The sequence below is a fragment of the Neovison vison genome, chromosome 1 (assembly GCF_020171115.1).
Source record: "Neovison vison isolate M4711 chromosome 1, ASM_NN_V1, whole genome shotgun sequence".
Taxonomy (NCBI): domain Eukaryota; kingdom Metazoa; phylum Chordata; class Mammalia; order Carnivora; family Mustelidae; genus Neogale; species Neogale vison.
Window position 1 is genome coordinate 212,557,220 of NC_058091.1, and position 18,315 is coordinate 212,575,534.

Genomic DNA, 18,315 nt, shown 5'->3' on the forward strand with positions numbered 1-18,315 from the left:
CGGGAGGAAGATTCACTTATAAACTGAAAAAATGCATAAGGTGAGAAGGAAAAAAATGGATTTAATATAGTCATTAAAAATAAAAAACCAAGAGGCAAAGCAGATTGACTTTGTGGGCTGTGGGTGTAGTATAAAGAACTCAGAGTTTATTTTACTAATATAATCTGTTAATGCCTTTATCTAGGTTTGTAGGTTTGTATCTGTTCTCTTTTGAAAAGGAAACATAGTGATCAAAGGTGGGCCTTCATTACAACATAACTGTGTGTGTGTGTGTGTGTGTGCGCGTGCATGTGTTTGTGTGTGTTGTTAATCACCACACAGTACATCATTAGTTTTTGATGTAGGGCTCCATGATTCATTGTTTACGTATAACACCCAGTGCTCCATGTAATACATGCCCTTCTTAATACCCCCACCAGGCTCCCCCACCCCAAAACCCCTCAGTTTGTTTCTCAGAGTCCACAGTCTCATGCTTCGTCTCCCCCGCCATTTCCCTCCACCTTCAATTTTCCTTTACTTCTCCTAATGTCCTCCATGTTATTCCTTATGTTTCGCAAGTAAGTAAAACCATATGATAATTTACTTTCTCTGCTTGGCTTATTTCACTCAGCTTAATCTCCTACAGTCCCGCCCATGTTGATGCAAAAGTTGGGTATTCATCTTTTCTGATGGCTGAGTAATATTCCATTATATATATGAGCCATATCTTCTTAATCCATTCATCAGTTGAAGGGCATCTCTGCCTTTTCCACAGTTTGGCTGTTGTGGACACTGCTGCTGTGAACATTGGGGTACAGATGGCCGCCCTTCTTTTCACTACATCTGTATCTTTGGGGCAAATATCCAGTAGTGAAATTGCAGGGTCATAGGGTAGCTCTATTTTTAAGTTTTTGAGGAATCTCCACACTTTTCCAAAGTGGCTCTACCAACTTGCATTCCCACCGACAGTGTAAAAGGGTTTCCCTTTCTCCACATCCTTCCAACATTTGTTGTTTCTTGCCTTGTTAATTTTTGCCATTCTAACTGGTATAAGATGGTATCTCAGTGTGTGTATGTGTGTGTGTGTGTGTGGTTTTTTTTAAAATTTCATTTATTTCTTTGACAGACAGAGATCACAAGTAGGGAGAGAGGCAGGCGGGGGTGGGGGGAAGCAGGCTCCCCGCAGAGCAGAGAGCCTGATGTGGGGCTCGATCCCAGGACCCTGAGATCATGACCTGAGCCGAAGGCAGAGGCTTAACCCACAGAGCCACCCAGGCACCCTTCAGTGTGGTTTTGAATTACCCTGATGGCTAATTATGGTGAACATTTTTTCATTTGTCTGTTAGTCATTTCATACCAACATACCTTTAAACCTGTCCCCCATTTTTTTTTTTAAGATTTTATTTATTTATTTGACAGAACGAGATCACAAGCAGGCAGAGAGGCAGGCAGAGAGAGAGGAGGAAGCAGGCTCCCTGCTGAGCAGAGAGCCCGATGTGGGCCTCGATCCCAGGACCCTGAGATCATGGCCTGAGCCGAAGGCAGCGGCTAAACCCACTGAGCCACCCAGGCACCCCTGTCCCCCATTTTTTGGTTATTATTGAATGGATTTTCCTGGATGACCCTCCAAAAGATGAGGACATAACCTTAAATGACCAGATTATCTGCTATAAGTCTAGTCTTGTGTGAAATTTTGTGCCTTTGTATTTGATACGAGAACATTTCCTAGCAGATACAAGCCAAGTTTCATAATGATATAAATGTGTTTTACTTAGGTGTCTTTCGAATAACATAGACTTATGAGATGTTCTTTGTAAGGTGTGGTCTTGGATACTACACAGATTATGTTTTTCAGTGACAAGGTTTAATTCTGGGACCTTTTAACTTCTCAGAATTGTCAACCAAACCAAACTTGAGTGGAGCAAGAATTCCATGGATGGACAGCATTCATGGATTTATTTCGCGGACAGTTTTATCCCCTTCTCTGGCTGCGCATCACGTAGGGCCTTGGGTATATGAGGTGAAGAAGGGGTGCTGGGCCTGGGGGAACCAACCCAGGGTCCGTTGGAGGGGACCAACCAGCAGGTGTACTGCTGGGGGACAAGGGCAATGTCCAGGTCCATATAGGCTGGGACATGGAGCAGGGGTTCTTTCTCACCTCAGTGCTCCCAGAAGGGCAGGGGGTTGGCAGGAGTAGGTGCCCTTTGAACTGAGTGTTGACTCAAGTCCATATCAAAAGCTGTTTCTTAATAATAGACTCTGAACCACACTGTTTATGTAAATTAGGTGACATTCTAATTTGGGGGGGGGACTTTTTTTTTTATATTCTTCCCACTTCCTATCTAATGGAAACATGGAAACAAGGCAATGGAAAGCATAACCTGGGTTGTTTAGACCTGCCCTTGAATACAGGCTGCCACCTAGTAGCTGCTCCACCTTTCTGAACTTCACATAAAAAGGGAACAATAAGATAAGCTCCATGTGGGCACCTGGTGGCTAAGTGGGTTAAAGCCTCTGCTTTCGGCTCAGGTCATGATCTCAGGGTCCTGGGATCGAGTCCCACATCGGGCTCTCTGCTCAGCAGGGAGACTGCTTCCCCCTTCTCTCTGCCTGCCTCTCTGCCTACTTGTGCTCTATGTCTGTCAAATAAATAAATAAAATCTTTAAAAAAAAAAAAAAGATAACCTCCATGTGTGGGTTCGGTATGCGATAGCATAGGTAACAGTAATGATGAATTCCTCCTCTTCCCTTGGCACACTGAAGTTGAACACCTTGAAAAAGATAATTTATTTTGAAAGGTGCTTGGTGAAACAAGAAAGAGAGCAGGGTTAATCACAGGGTACTGACAGTGGCTAATATTAGGCACCATGTTTGTTTGTTTCTGGCACTATTCTAAGTGCTTTCTGTACATTCCCTCATTTGATCCTCTCAAGAATTCTGAATTAGGTGCTATTATTTCATCCCCATAACAATGATGAGAAAATCGAGGCTCGAGTAGTTAACCCTGCTTGTGCGGCCCCAGGGCTCTTCGCCACCGGAGTAGAGTTTTTGAAGAGGATCACGAGGAGGGCAGTGATGATCAGGCCTAGATTTTTCTTTTTCTTTCCTTTTTTTTCTTTTTATAAAGATTTTATTTATTTATTTGATAGAGAGATAGCGCAAGGAGGCAGAGCATTTGGCAGAAGGAGAGGAAGAAGCAGGCTCCTAGGGAGCCGGATGCGGGACTTGATCCCCTGAGATCATGACCTGAGCCAAGGGCAGGAACTTAACCGACTGAGCCACCCAGATGCCCCTAGATTTTTATTTTTCATCCTTTGAAGAGCACTTCTGTTTACTTTGTTACATATGTTCCTCATAAACAACAGGAGATGGCTAGAAATTGGGATAGAAAGTGTAGGTTTCCTAGAGGGGAGCTGACTTGCCCAGGATTACCAAATCTGTATGTGGCCCAGTAGGCACATACCAGCTTTCCCCACCTGATTCTTGGGAGCGTTCATGGAATGAAAGGACAGGATGGCAATCCTGTCAACAAGTGGATGCTCTGAAATTTTTAAAATGTCTGACGGGCACAGGGAGGTTCATTATGTTGCTCAACATAATGTCATGTCAGTGGCCAGCTGTAATTAGGAAGGGCAGACCCAGCTCCAGCGCCACACGGCTTCTGAGCAACCCACGTGTGGGAGTTGAAATCCTGATGCTTCTATGTCTAGGCTACTTGGAGCCAGGGTGCATCCTTACGCCACCCTCTGGGAGTTGGGAGACACTAGGGAGGAATGCAGGAGGGACAGGGACTCTGTTGGCTTCCACTGTTTCCTCCATGGTCACGAGGGCTCTTTCGAAAGGTGAGTGAGCAGCTACAGCCAAAAGGGAGATGTCTAGGATTGCGGATGGTACAGAGAACCTGGGCCGCCTCCTTCCAGCGCTAATCAGCTCTCTCTGCAAATTGAAGGCTCAGCACAATTTTAAAGAAAGCGAGAGAGATGAGACACCAAATAAGGCTGAACCAAAAGCCTGTTGGAATTATGTGGTGTGTTGCCCTGTAGCTGGGGATTTAGTTACAGATGCCTGTGATTATGGCCTTTGCAAACAGTTGTCAGAGAAATTTATAAGATTTCTAAAGGTTGGAGAAGAGCAGATGTGGAATTAAATTTCAAGAACAGCGACTCCTAATGGCTTACATGTGGGTATAGGGTATTTAGGATTCAGACCCAAATCCCTGTGTCCAAGAGGTGTGGGATGCAGGGACAAAAGCCGAGATTGGAGATGTAGGAGTTTTCTGGTGGTCTTTTCCTGAAGTATTGTTTATTATTAGCCCACAGGCCGTTCAGAGCAGTGGAAATCTTCCGTAACAGTTAGCTTGCAAGGTCAAATATAGTTTTTGTTTGTCCTGTTTAGTAAGATGGCTCTGATGGGCTTCTTTGCCCACAGGCATCAACCATGCCAACAGATAGACTGTGAAAAATGTGATTCTCTGTGACCAACTTTAATTGGCCGTGCAACAGATTTTAAAACATTAGCAAAGTTTGGGGTATTTAGGTTTGCCTTGTTTTGTATCTGTTTTTTTCTCAATTCATATGGCAAAAGCTTTAATGACTGTAAGAAATGCCTTTTTTATTGATGATGAAGAACAAGATTGCAATGATAGGAGTAATGATAGTAATCTAACAGTTGTTCGTTTTGAGGCAAAAGGTGGTAGGTTTCTCCCCACCTCCAGTAAAGAAATACACTTAACTGAGTTCAAAAATCCACGAAACCTTTATTAGGCAGCAAAAACAATTAAAAAGAATATTCCAAGTCTTGGTATATATAAAAGTAACATTCTCGTTCTTATTGTATTGAAGTGTCCTTTTCCAGAGCTTTTCAGATAATTGCTAGAAAACCCTAAACTGAGGAGTGGGACAGAATTTAAGGACCAACTCTTTTCCTACAAAATCCAGAAGTTTTTGCTGCTGTTTTACTTAATGTGTATATCTCCTGTGTGTGTTGAGGGAGCAGGGAGCAGGAGAGGGTGTAAGCCTTGCAAGGGCCACTGTTGGGACACTTCACTGTGCTGAGTGGTAGTTCTGTTCATGGGTGGAGCATGTGTGGTTTTGTGGTGACCGAGATAAAGGGTGGAGGAAGGAGCAGAAGATGGGTCGCAGGGCCACGTGGCTCTGTGATGGCCCTGTGTGCCGGGCTTCAGTTACCACCTTCGTGGAATGAGGACAGCGCCATTCTGTCCTTCACACCGTGCTTCTGCAAAAACCAGATGGCTTAGCACTTTCTGCAAGAGAGACAACACGAAAATCAAATGGAAGAACAACGGTGTGTCTCTGCGTACTGCCACATCCTAAGATCATCTTACTGAATGCGCACAGTTGCCTGAAGCGGCGACCTGATGGTGATTGCATGGTGGAGAGGGGGACAAAAGCTCTTAGAGGTCTCAGTAACTTGCCCCAGGGAAAGGGGAATAAAATGGGCAGGTATTGGCCACCCTTGGGGGTCATTACATCCCCCGACAGCAAATGCTGAGGCTGGTACTTAAACCCAAGAATTTGAACTCCAGAGTTGGTGCTCTTTCTCTTCAAGTCCTTTAGAGAGGGAAAAGCACTGGATAAAAATGGCCTTATCATTCTCCCTGCTTTTAGCTCTGGTGTCACATGGCCTTTTAGACCACTAGGAGGTAATGTGAGAAGGCTGTGTGCTGCTTATTGGCTGTATGACCTTGGGCAAGATACCCCATCTCCCAGTGTCCCCATCTGTAAAATGGAGTTAATAGACCGTCCCATGTCATTGTTGTGAGTGTTCCGTGGAGATAAATGTTATTAAGTGGTTAACACTGTGGCACCTAGCAAGGCCTCAGTCCGTGCATGATAATGAAGAGGAGGAAGACGGTTGTTACTGCTAAGGTTCCCCGTGCTCTTGAGGTTTTGGTTACAGAAGGTTCTGTCTCCCTGGACCCATGCGTGGCTGGGCTGTTTCCGGGCTAAACTTGCACTCTTGACCCTCCCATGCTACACACGCCCATAACAGCTTCCTGGGGGCTGGTTTCCATGGAGAACAGCTATTGAACCTCTGTCGTCATATGTTTCCTATTTATTCCACATACTCCAGCTTAAACTTTCAAGACTCTTCTGCCTCGTCAAGCAAGAGAGACAGCTGGGCCTGTGGTACATGTTGACCCCCACGCCTTCCCAAGGCCAGTGGCGCCGAGAGCCTCTGTCCAGAGCTAAACTTTTAATTCATCCTTTAAAGATTTATGGAGTATTTTTATCCCAGGCAGAACCAGAGAGGGACTTCCCATTTCTCAATGTTACCAAACCAGGGGTTGGCAAGTATCATCTTATTTCATTTCCTAGAAACAGGTAGAGGCCCACACAGGGACCGCAAAACTCGGGTCACACCACTTCCTTCATTTTCAGTGCTAATGAGAACTATAGATGTTCTCACTCTTCTTCTGACGTTTCTTAAGGTTTTCATCCATGTTGTCTTTTCTTAACTCATGTCCTAAGGGAAACCTGAAAGACTGTAGGATGCTTCTGTTCTAACTTTTTAGTTTTAAGCTAAATTTTTTAAAAATCCTAGACCAGTTAGCTTCTTCCCTCCCCCTAGGATGGGCTTAGAATGCTGTCACATGTACAGTGTCCTCATCATCTGCTGTTTGCCCAGAGCTTCGAATCATCATTTAGGCCAGATGGTTTCCACAAGAACTAAGACTAAAGTTCCTTTGTTTAGCATCTCGAAGAAACACCATTTTTAGACCTATTCATCCTTTAAAAAATGAAAAACAAAAACAAAAAAAAAGCCATTGATATTAAACTTAGTCAGTGAAACTTTGAATGGAATGGAACAAAATTAAGTTCCCTTGTTTCTAATCCTGGGACTCCTGTTTATGCAGAGTGGCCCAGGGGTAAAGCAGGAGCCAGTTGGAGTTGAGCGGGATGAAATAAACAGAAAGGTTGAAAAGTCCTTATTTGCTCACTTACTTCCTGTTATTGTGAATCATATGAATTCCTTGGCCATCACCATCCTCAAACATCTTGCTTCTGATTCCTATAGATGAGGAGACTATAGTGATTTGTGTGTGTGTTTTTCCCCTTTACCTAGAGATTCCCATTAAAGTCCTTGACTAGATAGACGGAGCTGGAATATAAATGAAATATAAATGAAATTTTTATTAAATGAGATGCCAAAGAGCAATTTTCAACTCCTACAAATCAGTCCAGCCAGTCAGCTAGTGTGAACTACTCCCTTATGGTGGGTATTTGTGTAGATTAATCTTTACACTTGGCTTGGTCCTGAAATCTGAGAAGGTTCCAGCCATGGCTCCAGGTGATTTCACCGGTTTGACCCTACACATGCCAGGGAACGACCAGACCATAATGAACACCAAATCACTGAACTCGGGGTACTTTATAGGCCATGTGAAGTCTTTTTTCCTTTGTTTTAGGGTAGTTTTCATCTCTTTTGCACACTCAGGTTCAAAAAGGTAGAGGAAATAAACTACAGTGGTTTTGTACTGGTTTTGAGTTCATCTTCGGAATTATACCAAGTGTACTTTCTCAGAAGGACCTGTTTGAAACAAGCTCTGTGTGAATCGGCACTTGTCCTGCTACTGAATGGTAGCTTCTAGGCAGCAAGAGCTGGCCTTGGCATCTCTGAGCCCCCAGTGCGCCTGCGTACCGTTGATGGATTATGTGGTAATTTGGCCTTATTCCAGGACAGGGAGCAGGTTTCAGAATCATTTCTGAAGCCTTGTACCTAAATGATTTCTGGAAGATATTTCTCAGAGGAAATTGGTAGTACAGTGAAGCCATTGATCTCACCCCTTGATTTCTTGGTAGAGGAAGCTATCTGGAAAGAAGAAGGAGGAAGATCCTGAAATGCATATGATGTGTCCGTGTATGTACGTGTGACAGCCCAAGCTATTCCTAAACAGAGGGAAATGTGACCATTTGAAATGGACTTGCCAAGCCTCCATGCCAGGAACCTTCCTTCTTGCAAAAAAAGGAAGTTGTCAACTAAACCCTGATTGTAGGTGCCCAATTCCTATAGTCCTTGGATGCTGCCCGCCAAAGAGGGCTTGCATTAAGCCTCATTTGGACTCTATAATGGCAGAAAATGGTTCTAACACCCCTTTCCTCTTACCACTTCGGTCATAATTTCTGTTTTTGTTTTTGTTTTTGTTTTCTGCTCTCACATTGCTTTTGAGAACCATAATTTTCCTTTTACTCTTCCAGTGATGGGCATCTTGTTTTTGTCACAAAGATAGTATGCTGGCATTTTCTATCTTAGATGTGAAGTGTGGAGGTTCACGCCAGATAAGGAGGCATACTTAATCTCTGTGATATTGTCCAAGTTCTTAAGAAACTATTAGAACTCTATCATCTTGGTGTTTGCCAGTAGAGGTCAAGCCAACATCTGTATGTGTCTTTCTTCACAAAGGGCATGACAAGTAAAGAGAAAGAGAAGAGTTCAAGGAATTAAAAACAGAGTCTTCATTAGGGTAACATTTGGGGTCAGGTAAACATCTCTTTCGAATTTCACTGAAAAGTTCCAGAAGGCCATGAGTAAAATCTCCGGAAGACTTGTTTCAAGGAGTGGAGTTCAGTGGAAAGTTCATCTTTAAAAAAAAATGTGGAAAACCTGAGTATGATATTGCTTAGGGGACTCTTAGAAAAACAGAAAAGGAAAAGGAAACCAAAAAGCAAAGTTTCTCCCATTTGGAAAGTGTGGAAGGCCTGGGAAAGATTTTCCCCAGTGACTAGGAAATACTTCTTTGTTGCACATGAGCTTTTTTCCTTCCAGGAGCTGTAGAGTCATTTCTTTTTTTTTTTTTTCTTTTAAATTTTTATTTTAATTCCAGTTAGTTAACATACAGTATTCTGTTAGTTTCATGTGTCTAATACAGCAATTCAGCAATTGCACACTGTAGAGTCGTTTCTTAAATTTGTGAGTCTGAGCTGTGAGTGTGGATGTCCACGATGCACGCAGACTTGCCTGGGCAGGACAGAGCAGCGTGACCGTCTTTAGTAAGGCAGCGACCCATCAGCTTGTGCTGTAGCCTATAGCCTCGTTCTGGTGGTTCACTTCTGTTGTTGTATTTACCAGTTTTGGGGTCCACATAACATCTTTCACAAGGTTTAAGCTCTTGTTTAACTTTTTTTTAGAACGTTGAGAGAAACAATCCCCTTTGACTCTGAAGGAAATTAAACCATAAGTCAGGCTACCAATGAAGATTTGGAATTTCTGTGCTGGAGATCTTCAAAAGTAGAACATAAAAATTAGGTCACTTAAGTCTGCTTGGAGCCTAACCAAGATGGCCTCCTGCAGCGTTCCAAGTTTATAAAACAACTTGTGTTAATATTCATATATCCGTAGAGCATAAGGAAAGTCAGTACTTTGCTACATTTTCTTTGAGCTCCTGGAAAATGTATTGAGCTCCCTCTGCCTACAAATGGTTGTGTCTCTCATTTGCATTGTATGCTAATGTTGCTTGTGGACATTTAGGAGTGAGTGGAAGGGAGGAAGTAAGAGGGGTTGTCTGTTTAGAAAGTGACATTCAATCCTTTCCGAGGATGGCTTGGTGGGGGGAATACTTGGCTTAAGCAGGGCTAACTTGACTGAGCATATTAACAAAAAGTCCCCAAAGAACTGTACTTATTGTGAGGACACTTCCTGTAAAGAATTACTACATTACTAAATGGCTGGCTTTAAATGGTCTATAAAATGCAAAAAGTTTGTTTGGTTCATTGTCACTGGAAGCTATAGACTGTGAAAAGTTAAGAAGACTGTCTTAAGCAAGATTTTTAAATCATCTGGATCCAGTATGAGTCTAGAATGACAAAAATTTAAAAAGTCAAAGAAAAGATTCTTTGTGGAATGCCAGACCACAGTGAACCTAGTTCTTGGTGACTTGCTGGATTCCCAGTGTCCCCAGGGCTTTCCCCTCCTGCAAACTGTATCTAGCTCTAGCCTGCCACATAGTGACAAACCAATTACCTTAAAGAGACATAGTTCACAGGCTTGTGAACACCTATAAGAAGGATTTTTAGGAATGGAGAAATTGAAAGCGTTAAAGGGGCTCAACAGACAGGAAAGCAAAATGTGAAATTGGGAGCCCACAGGCAATTTATGAAAAAAAATTTTCCTTTTTTTTTTTTTTAAAGTAAAGATTTATCTTAGGAATTCAAGTTAGGAGTCTAATGCCCTCTGTGACTCCATTTTTGAAATTGTCCAGTCAATGCAATATGGACTTAAGACTTTTTCCCAAGGACCTAGAAACTAAAATATATTATCTTCCCTTTGTTTTTCTTCTCTTTGTCTTTTTTTGTTTGTTTTATTTTCCCCGGGCAGTCAAAAATAAAGGAGAGAGCTCCAAGCTATAACATTTGGTTTTGGTACTGTTTTCTTTCCTTGTTCCTTTTAAGAAAGGACATATTCATTAAAGTAAGACCCTGTGTTTTTAGTTCTTTCACTATTTTAACTTTCCTTTTATTTGAAGTTAGTTCTGCCATGTGGTGGTTTTCAAGATGTGTGTGTATTTACACTGAAACCCTTTCTTTCAAATAAAATCTTATTTTTAACCCTAATATATTAAACAGATAAACCGTAGCTGTTCTGGAGAGTTGGGCCCCGGCCACCTCCTGCTCCGTGGTTTCTGAGGCACATCTGAGCCCTGGGGATCCCTGTGGAACCTGGTGTTTAATCCCCTGACATGAACACAGGATTGGGGGGAGGGCCTCAGTTTGCTGTTCCCAGGCTCCCACCAATACTTTTTTGTCACTTCCCATTTCTGGACCGCTTTGGCGAAATGATGGCATTGTGCTAGATCATCTCTGATGCCCTTCCTGCCCTAAGCAGTCCTGAGTTACACGTACAGAGCCCTGGGGTGGTGGAATTTAGGTGACTGAATGCAGAAGGCCTGGCTGAAGGAAGACTCATCCTGTCCCAGCATGAATGGTCTCCAGTTCATGCAAATGAGAGCTTGGGAGCCAGAACTGATGCATCAGCAGAATCATCTCAGGAAAATGTTTTCCAGAAGATTGCAGTGAGGCATCTGTAACCCTCTGACACAGAAGAATCTTGTGGAGAAAGGGATTTAAACAAGTTATGGGTTCTTGTTTACCATTGATTGTAGTTGACTTTGTTGGTAAGTGGTTAGCTGTTAATACATCAGTTTTTCCTCACTAGAGAAAATTATGTCCTATCACTTGTGTGTGCACGCGTGCATGTGTGTGTTAGTTTGGGAATGCATCTGAGGCATAGTTCAAGAATCTGCAGTCAGTTAACACATTTGCTTAGAGAATGGGAATGGTGAGGCCAAGGTCAGGGTTCAGTTGCTCTGTGGGCCAGTTAGCTGGGTGGGGCTGCGCAGCCAGACTGTACTTTTAACCCCGACCAGCTGCCTCTCACATGCATGCCACGGGTCCCAGGGAGGCTTAGGCAGTGTGGAAGGATGTCCAGATTCAGCTTTTCCTCCCAGGATCTCACAGGGCCTTTGTCCTGGTAGGGGAGGGCTTTGTGTTCATCTTCATGGATGGAGAGCACCCTGCTTGTGTATTTAACAGCTTGAAAGAAGAGTCTGAAATAGTCCCTGTGGAGTCTGAAATAGTCCCTGTGAGGCAGAGTCTCATTGCCTGCGGTGTGTGGGTCTCTCCAGTCTTAGGACAAAAATTGCTACACAGAGTTGACTAGAGATTGCTCCATAGTTCTCAACATGAACATACTGTCCTTTTCTGGAATTGGGAGAAGGGCTGCCATTAGAAGAGAAATTGCTTCTAACTCCTTAAGACCATTGTTCACTCTCTCTTCTTGTTCTCTTTTCTTCATTTTAAACACCATTTTGTAATTAAAATTTGAAACACTTGATTTGCATTTGTAAAGGAACAGGAATCTTATGGAAGTTGTTTGAGAAAAACATTATTCCTATGTACACCATTCCCCTAGAGAATGGTTCTATATCATTAGGTTTTTACTATTAATGAAACATGGAACATTTTCTCTTGTTTCTTAGTATAAGCACAGCAATGTATGAAGCCTCTGTATGATTTCATCTTTACCCAGGGAAGCATTACATTTAGTTATAATTTGTATTCTTTGAAAAATAGGAAAGACAAATAGGCTGAAGTAAAGTATCTCAAACACTTTTTTGGTGAGAAAAGTATTCATTTCTATTAAACAGAATTCAAACATTACAGAATGATGAAAGCTTTGCATCTCCTGATCACTGCACCAGCCCCCACAGAGGTCACCCTTAGGATACTCGTGAGCCAGTTTTGAAAATGGGTATAAAAATTAGAAATTTAAAAGTTCTGTTGATTTTTAGCCCCAGAATTAATTATTACCAGGTTAGTGGCTTTCAAAATGTTTGTCTTTAATGAGTGCTTTCTTCAAACAAAATTTTCAGTGGAATTCTAATATAGGAAAAAAAAAAAAGATAAAAGCAGAGACAATCAAGTTGTAATTTGGGACGAATTCTGCTCACTTCCTCCTCTGCCCCGACCAGTGAAACCACAGGGTCCTTCTCTAGAAAGATTCAGCAGTATTTACAGCGGGCACTTAACCCAGTTGCTTTAGTGGTTGATTGGTGTTGGACTTCTACCTCCTTGACCAGCTTTTCTAAATGAGGCACTCATAGTGATGTTTGTTTTCCCATCATTGACTTGGGATGCTTATTTTTAGTTAAGCTATAGTTAGTCACGAACTTAAAAGCAAACCACCTAAGCCAGCCAGTGATTTTTTTTTCTTTCTTGAAATCGGACCTTTACATTTAACTCATCCTTTGAGTTTAACTCAAATGCCACATTTGTCACTACTTTTTTTAAGTCTGTGGCAGCAAGTTTTTCTCCTTGTGTATTTCGGTTTAAATCTGTAACTACAGTGCTTGGACCTTGGTAGACATTCATGTCTATGGGCCTTATAGGAACGAGTTTTAGCCTTTCATACCCCATTTCTGGTAATTGTGTGCCTGCCTGTTTACTTTCCACCACTAGATAATAAAAAGGAAGACAGCATTATTTTATGCTGTAGATAATGCTGGAGAATCTCAATCTCTGATCAGACCTGAGTACGTCAGAGTCTTCCAAAAGAAAAACACAGCCTCATATAAACATACAGCTCTTGCGTCCGTGCTGTGCCCAAATGCTGTGAGGATAAGATGGTGCTAAAAATGGTCTTGAGCAGTCTTGAGAGCTGTTTGCACATTTGCAGTAAGTATTTAATTGAGCACCTGCTGTGTGATTTGGCTAAGCCTAAGAGAGCTAGACAGGTCAGGTATTTCACATGAACTCTTTCCTTCATACACACACCCCTATGAAGTAGATGCTATTATTTATTTACTTCTTTTGCTATGCAATAGCCGGCTCTTACCTCACTCAGTTGACTGCTTTTCTGGGGGTAATCTCACCCTTACCTATGGCTCCAGACGCCTCCTACGTGGTGTGAGTTTCCCACACTGTATCACCTTCCCTAATCTCCATTCCTCAGTTCCTCACCGTGCCTCCTGGAATCTGCCCAACCAGGTTCTTCAAGCTTAAACGCCTCAACAAGCGAATTTTCCTCCAAACCCTCACCTGACCTCTCTTTTTACCTTGGTTTCCTGTTTTGGTCCAGACCTTATCATCTGCTCACACATGTGTTCACCAACTGATCCTCACTAAGAACGTACTCTAAAGTGCCACTCCAGGTATTAGCGAGCTATATAACGCAGACTAAAACACATATTCCAGTGGACAAACAGCTTGCTTCTGTTTCTTTTAAGATTTACTTATTTATTTGAGAGGGGGGAGGCAGGCAGAGGGAGAGTCTTAAGCAGACTCTCCACTGAGTGGCAGAGCTCAATGTGGGGCTCGATCTCACGACCCTGAGATCATGCCCTGAGCGGAAATCAAGATTCAGATGCTTAACCAGCAAAGCCACCCAGGTGTCCTATACTGTGATACAGATTTTTTTTTTCTTCACAAATTTCTTGAAACTCTTCCCTGGCAAGCAGTAGAAGTGTATTATCATACTGTCCTCAGTCAATTTCTGTGGAAGTGATTTTATGCCCCTGACATGTATTCAGAAGACATCCCCACTCCTCCTGAGATGATGCGGGCCTTCCCAGCTCTCCAGGCGGTAATCAGAGCTCCTTTTCTCTGGCTCCTGCTTTACCAAAATCCCGTTACTTGCTCACACTTGTCAAGGTTTTAGAAAAGCTCAAAGCCTTAAGTGACGGAGACAGAAGCTACCTGTGTAAGTCTGCCTGAAAGAGACAGCAGCTACGGGACGAGTTGTGTACAGGATGGCCACTAGACCCCTCATGCGGTAGCAGTCCCAGGAGGCACCAGGGCAGAGGACTGCTGTGCAGGGTAGGGGAGACAGTACTTCCTTGGACGTAGCAAATAATGCCTTGTTTGTTTTGGTCTCCCTGGTGCCTGGCAGGGAATAGGTGCCCAACAGATATTTTTTGACTAGGGGAGGATAAATTATTGGACAGAGAAATGTTTTTTTTTTGCATATGGAAGGTAATGATAAGGGGAAATATTTTAGATAGGGGAGCCAGGGCTCCCAGAGCCAACTGTCTTTCACCACTAGAATCATCCTTGCTTGGTTGCAGGGACTCTCAGAATCCTTTCCTTCATTTTTAGGACATTGCACATCTTTAAAGAAGACATTTCCAGAACGGTGAGTTAGCTTGTGCTGATGTTGTAATGGCCGTGTCCCCTCAGTGAACTTCACCTGTGTGAAGGTGACACTCTACAAGGATCTTTGGGTCTTTCCACAGACCACGCACGGGCTCGTTCTTGGACGACAAGGGGGTTATAACTCATAGCTAGCTTGGGAGCAGCATTTCTACTTGCCGTCTGTATGCTTTTTCCTGAGTGTGGAGCGTGTCCATTTTACCCTCCTTGGAAAGGTTTTTACTGTGTAGCCTTCATTTTTTTTCTAGTTTTAATCTTGGCATCTGCTTTTCAGAAACATTGGTCTGTTACTAAGTTGATGCCGAGATTTGGAAACAAACTATAGAAATGATCCCTGAAAGTATAGTCTTCGATGCCGAGATTTGGAAGGCAAACTGCTAAGAAGTGTCAGAGAGGAAGGGCTTGTCAGCATTTCTGGTCCAAGCTACCTGCACGGCCCACTGGTTAGCTTTGGCGCACGCTCCGAGGGGGCTGCACTCATCTGTCTGCCTGTAGCGACCTGTGTCTGTCCAGCTTAAATGACTTACTCCTGAACACGTGCTTGGGGTATTTGATGAGGTTTCCTCATTACCGGCACCCAGCAATATTCACAACTGTTTCTGTATCGCAGAATGACCACATAGCTATATTCAAGGTTTAAAAAAAAAAAAAAAAAAAGACCAAGAATATTAAGAGTAGTTGTTACCCTAAGGAGCATTTTGCAGGATTACCAAAAGAGCTCTTTAATTATATACACTTGCCCCTGTTGCTTCCTTCTACCACCTGTGTTTCAAGGATGTCATGGAGGTTGGTCCAGACACAGACTGGTATTTTGAAACACACTCACTTGAGGACTCCCCCTGTGTGGACAGGGTAACCACCACTCCCATGCTCCTTCCAGGCCTGCTGACTCATCCTTTGCCTCTTGTGCTTTCTCCTGCTGGAATTCCAGCTGTCATCTTTGCTTGACGATTCTTCTCCATCCTGTCTACCTCATATTTCTCTCTCCCCCCATCCTGCCTTTTCTATCTGTAGGAAATCATCCATTCAGTAAATATTTACAAAATGTGTGCCATGTACTGTGCTAAATACAGGAGATAGATAAGGGACTAAGCTAGAATTAATTTTAGTCTCGAGGAGCTTCTGGTCCAGTATATTTGTAACTAAAATGTTGGGGAAAGGCTAATAGTCACATGAATGAACATGGCACACAAACCTGATATGTTAAAAGGCAGTATAATTGAATCTGACTTATTGCTGGCACATGGGTAGGTTACTCTGTTGTTCTCAGATATTTAATAACTCACCCTTTAACAGCATCATGTTGATGTGATTTTTGACTCAAGTAGTTTCTCCTTCCTTAAGAGTAAAAGGAAGTTTTTGCGATAGACGATATTTGGCTTATAGACTGTGAGGTCTCTTGGAACCTTGACCTTCAGTCATTCATTGTGTGGCTGAGTGGCAGGGAGGACATTGTAGAGGTTCAAGTTCCCAGCATTTCACATGAGTTAACACAGTTCAGCCTTTGGCAACCTGCCATTCCCTCTGCTTGCAGACAAGTTTGTGAAATTTGACACTCTCATGTCTTTCTTTAAAAAATCTTGCAAGGTTCAGCAGTCTTTTAAACTCTATTGTCAGACCCACCTGTGAGGTTCTCTTGGACCTGTTGTCAGAAGAGACTGTACATTTTACTGACTTGGGGGGAAAAGAAAACAACTCTCAGCCTAGTATTCGAACAATAACTTAAGCTTTGGATGCAGAAATGGGGCACTGCTCTTTTTGTCTCTTCTGCTGCTACCAACTCCCCCCTCCCTTTTTTTTTAAAGATTTTATTTATTTGACAGACGGAGATCACGAGTAGGCAGAGAAGCAGGCAGAGAGGGGAGGAAGCAGGCTCCCTGCTGAGCAGAGAGCCTGATGCGGGGCTCGATCCCAGGACCCTGGGAGCCAAAGGCAGAGGCTTTAACCCACTGAGCCATCCAGGCGCCCCCCCCAACTCCCCTTAAATTATGAACCATATACAAGCATATATTGTATCAGCAGAGCATAGTGAAGTAGGATTTCAACAACTGTTCCTTTAGTCAACAAAGTAAACATAACCTAGAGAGTTATCCACTAAAAATACAGAGTACTTCTTAGGTAGAAGTAGAGTGGTATATGAGTAATAGGGCTCTTACTATGTTTTGCTTTCAGCTCATCTCCTTTGGTTTCATTTTCATGCTTCAAGTCTTTGGGGCCCATCCTTGCCCTTGCCCTTGTCCTTGATGAATAGGTATGATGGCTGAAAAACACGTCTTGGTTGTTGCAAAGATCTACCATTTACTGACTGCGTGATTTACCTTAAGTGGTTCAGATTCCTAGTCTGTAAAGTAGAAATAACAAGTGATGTCTGCCCTCCAACCCCACTCCAACCGCCTTCTGCTCAATATGTGGGTCAGAGGAGAAACTGAATTTTAAAGCATCATTTAATTTACAGGGTGCTCTGCCCTGGGAATTCACATTCTCACCGAGGATGGGTGTAGTCAGCTCTCCCAGGGTGCATGGAACGAGTCTCTCTGTTATAGGACTGCAGTCGAGACTTTTACCCTTCTTTGGCTTCTGTGATCATGAGCCGCTGCTTCTTACCTTATGCCCTGGCCCTGCACCCCACCCTCGGCGACCTGGACCTCTGTGTGACCACTCTGTTTACTATGACCTTTTTTTTTCAATTGACCTGGGATTTATCCTTATAACTTCCCAAACTAGTTACACTTCTTGGTTCTAGTTTTAGAGTTAACATGAAACAGTTCAAATCAGCACATTTCAAGTCATAGAAATTTATAAGTGAGAGAGGGATTTTACAACGCAGCTTCCTGTTTTTGGCAGTTCAGTTCAGTAAAAAAGAGCTGGTGCCTGTCACGTGGGGCTGCGCTTGGACACTAAAGGCACCATTGTTTCTCCTCTGGTCCCAGATCTCCGGAAGTGCAGCCGAAGGGCATGCAACCCGAATGGAGATGAATGGGAAGTACAGACTTTTAACTCCTTAATGTGCAAAAATAACAGCGGTTTTGATTTCATTTAGGGTACTTGCTGAGTACAGACCTGCGTTTATTAGGTTATAATTCATGCAAGTGGCTAAGCAGACTACTGATCTATAAAAATGAAGATGAAAGAATGATAAATAGTAAAGCCATCTATTTCTGATTTTTATATGCTGCTCTGTGTTTGTTAACCAGTAAGGGAAAAACATAACTGCACCTAGAGGAAGGGAAACTGGTGAAATGGCAGAATGGTGATACTCCTGTGTGCACTGTGCTAGGTGTTCCTAGAGTCCCCGCAGCCCCTGAGGACCCTGAAGCGTCTTCTCAGAGATTAAGGGCAGGATACACTCGCCTCATAGAGTTACATGTTAATTAACAGAATTTAAAACAAAACAAGCAAAAAACAAAACAAAACAAACAAACACCACCACAGCCCCGATGACAGAGTTCGATGCCCTGGGTTCTCTTCTTGCCCGTGTTGCTGGTGGGCAGTGTGATTTGGGGGGGTAGCTGTCTCTACTCTTCAGAATTTCATTTTCTCTCAGATTCAAAATGGGGCTAATTTTTTTTTTTCCCTGCCTCTGTTAATAGAGTTGTTTAGGATTAAATGTGGGCATGTATGTGGACTTAAATCTTCACTTCTTACAAGCCATGTAACTTTGAGAGACTTCTCT

At 42.9% G+C, this 18,315-nt stretch overlaps 1 protein-coding gene and 1 pseudogene across 1 annotated transcript in view; one reads left to right on the forward strand and one right to left on the reverse strand.

Annotated features, from left to right (window-relative positions):
- The window catches only part of LHFPL2 (LHFPL tetraspan subfamily member 2), a 156,708-nt gene that overhangs the window by 55,401 nt on the left and 82,992 nt on the right, over nt 1-18,315 (forward strand). The gene's annotated exons all lie outside the window — the stretch shown is intronic.
- LOC122897002 lies at nt 14,913-14,992 on the reverse strand (annotated as a pseudogene).